This window comes from Caretta caretta, chromosome 27 (assembly GCF_965140235.1).
Source record: "Caretta caretta isolate rCarCar2 chromosome 27, rCarCar1.hap1, whole genome shotgun sequence".
NCBI classification, from domain to species: domain Eukaryota; kingdom Metazoa; phylum Chordata; order Testudines; family Cheloniidae; genus Caretta; species Caretta caretta.
In genome coordinates, this window is record NC_134232.1 from 12,162,769 (window position 1) to 12,165,000 (window position 2,232).

Genomic DNA, 2,232 nt, shown 5'->3' on the forward strand with positions numbered 1-2,232 from the left:
ATGGAAACTGCCGAATACTTCTGCTAAGAATCTCCCCCCTCCAGTCTTTCAGGGGGAAGAATTACACTCCTGATGGAAATATGCAGGGGAGCATCCCCACCCTGTCGGGGACAGGAGCCTTCCTCCCAACACACGTTTTTCAAGATTCAGGAGAATCTTCCCCACCTTTATTTGCTAAATCCCAGTCTCCCTTGCTTCGAAGGAGCAGAAGGAAACTGGCCTCTCAGATTCCTAGACAAGGTCACAAGGAACCAGCCGGCGGGGGTGAAGGGGGGGGCAGACAAGGCTCGCCCCTTGTCCTGGCCTGCCTCGGGAGTCTATCTGCCCCGCCGTTCAAGCCTGTTCCACCGCCCCTGGTTCTGCTGGGTTTTGCTCGCCCGCCTTGTTTGCTTTGCAAGCAGCTGCTGTCTCTCGCGAGCCTCTCCTGGCTCTCTGCTGCCCCCAGTGGCCACTGGCAGCGTTACTATGGCTTGATTGTGCGGGCAGCCAAGCCGGCTCCCGTCCCAGTCTCTGTGGCGCAATCGGTTAGCGCGTTCGGCTGTTAACCGAAAGGTTGGTGGTTCGAGCCCACCCAGGGACGCGGGAGCAAGTTCCTTTACTCGTTTTTTTTCAGTCTTGGCTCCCATTTGGGGGTTCATTTTATTTGCGTTGCGCTGAAAGGCCGGGGACCAGGGAACCGCGTCTGCAAACTGGATTTGCCCTGCAGCCGGAGAGAGCAGGGAGGTGAATGCGTTCAAGGCCTCTTGTGTAATGGGCAAGGTCACAGGCAGCCAGGCCCGGATTCTCCAAGGTATTTAGGCTGAAATTAAGGGGAGGTAGGGCGCTGAATCGCTTTAGGGACCTGAGCCCCAAAAGCTACAAGGAGGAAGATGAATGAGGGCAATTCTCAGAGGGGGCTGGGAAGCTGGTGTGTGCAGAGAGTTTCTCAATGGCTTTGAGGGGCAGCAGATGGTTTTCTTTTCACTGCCACCATCCCCCCCCTCAGGAAAGGGGGGTAACTGGGGAGTTCTGAGTAGCTGTTAGCCCCAGGTGACTCTGGTCAGTATTCATAGCACTTCTTGTGTCTAAGAGTATCATGGGTGCCCCTTCCTTAACAGAGAAGGGAAGAAAAGGCTGTCACAGAGATTAGCCTTGCTCTTCAGGTTCCTTGTACCACATCCAACCCCCCTGCATTTATGATCAACACCTCCCTCCCCCAGGAAATAACAAAATTGTGGGGTTTGGGGGGGGACACTTCACCAAAGAATCTGACTGCAGTTGTTTTCAGGCCTGCCTGGGGGGAAAGGGCACGACTAGCTAGGAGACAGGGCTCCGATCCACAAAGATATTTAGGCTCTTAACTTTGAAATCCATGGAAGTGAGGAGCCTAAAGACTTTTTTTGAATCTGGGCCTAAATTTGCCAAAATCCACAGTCAGGGGCCGATTTTCTAACGAGCTCAGCTCCCATGTAGAGCCAATCCTGCCAGCATTTACACCTGTGCTTTGCTGTAACGTCAGCGGGTCTACTGCTGTGATTAAAGTGGAGGATGTGTGCTGGATTGGGCCCAGGGAAGACCTACAGCAGTCAATGGGACCATGCATGTGGGTAATGTTACACACATGCTGAAGTGTTTGCAGGAGTGGGAGCTGAGCTCTTTGGAAAATCTGGCCCTGGTTGTAGGCGCTGAGTGCTTGGAAATCTGGCCTCTGGAGACCACTTAGCCTGTAATACAAACATGTGGTTCCCCCAAAATTAGCATCCCCATCTGCAAAGAAGATAAGAAAATATGAGTGGCAGGATATTAAAAAAACATGATCAGAGACCTGAAAGCCATAACTATTTTTAATAAAAGAAAAAGGAGCTGAGTGTACGGAACTTCCAACCTTATCTAATGCCAGAGTCCTCTTTTGAAAACATCTTTTCCCCCCCTAAAGCCTGTTTAATCAAACCAACTTCTGCCTCACCTGATTTGTTTTTTACTATTGAAACCAGAGGGCAAGATTTGTGTTTTAGTGAAGGGCCTGAAATACAGCGATGTCCTTTCAGGGGGAATCTCTGTGGTTTTGGAAGAAGGAAGAAACTAATATTTTCAAGTAAGGTTTTAGAGTAACAGCCGTGTTAGTCTGTATTCGCAAAAAGAAAAGGAGTACTTGTGGCACCTTAGAGACTAACCAATTTATTTGAGCATAAGCTTTCGTGAGCTACAGCTCACTTCATCGGATGCTGTAGCTCACGAAAGCTTATGCTCAAA

The 2,232-nt window shown here is 50.3% G+C and overlaps 1 non-coding gene across 1 annotated transcript; it reads left to right on the forward strand.

Moving 5' to 3' along the window:
• The first annotated feature begins 506 nt into the window (after positions 1-506).
• Positions 507-580, forward strand: TRNAN-GUU (transfer RNA asparagine (anticodon GUU)). The gene has a single exon. It is a non-coding gene; the product is annotated as a tRNA-Asn (tRNA).
• The last annotated feature ends 1,652 nt before the right edge of the window (positions 581-2,232 follow it).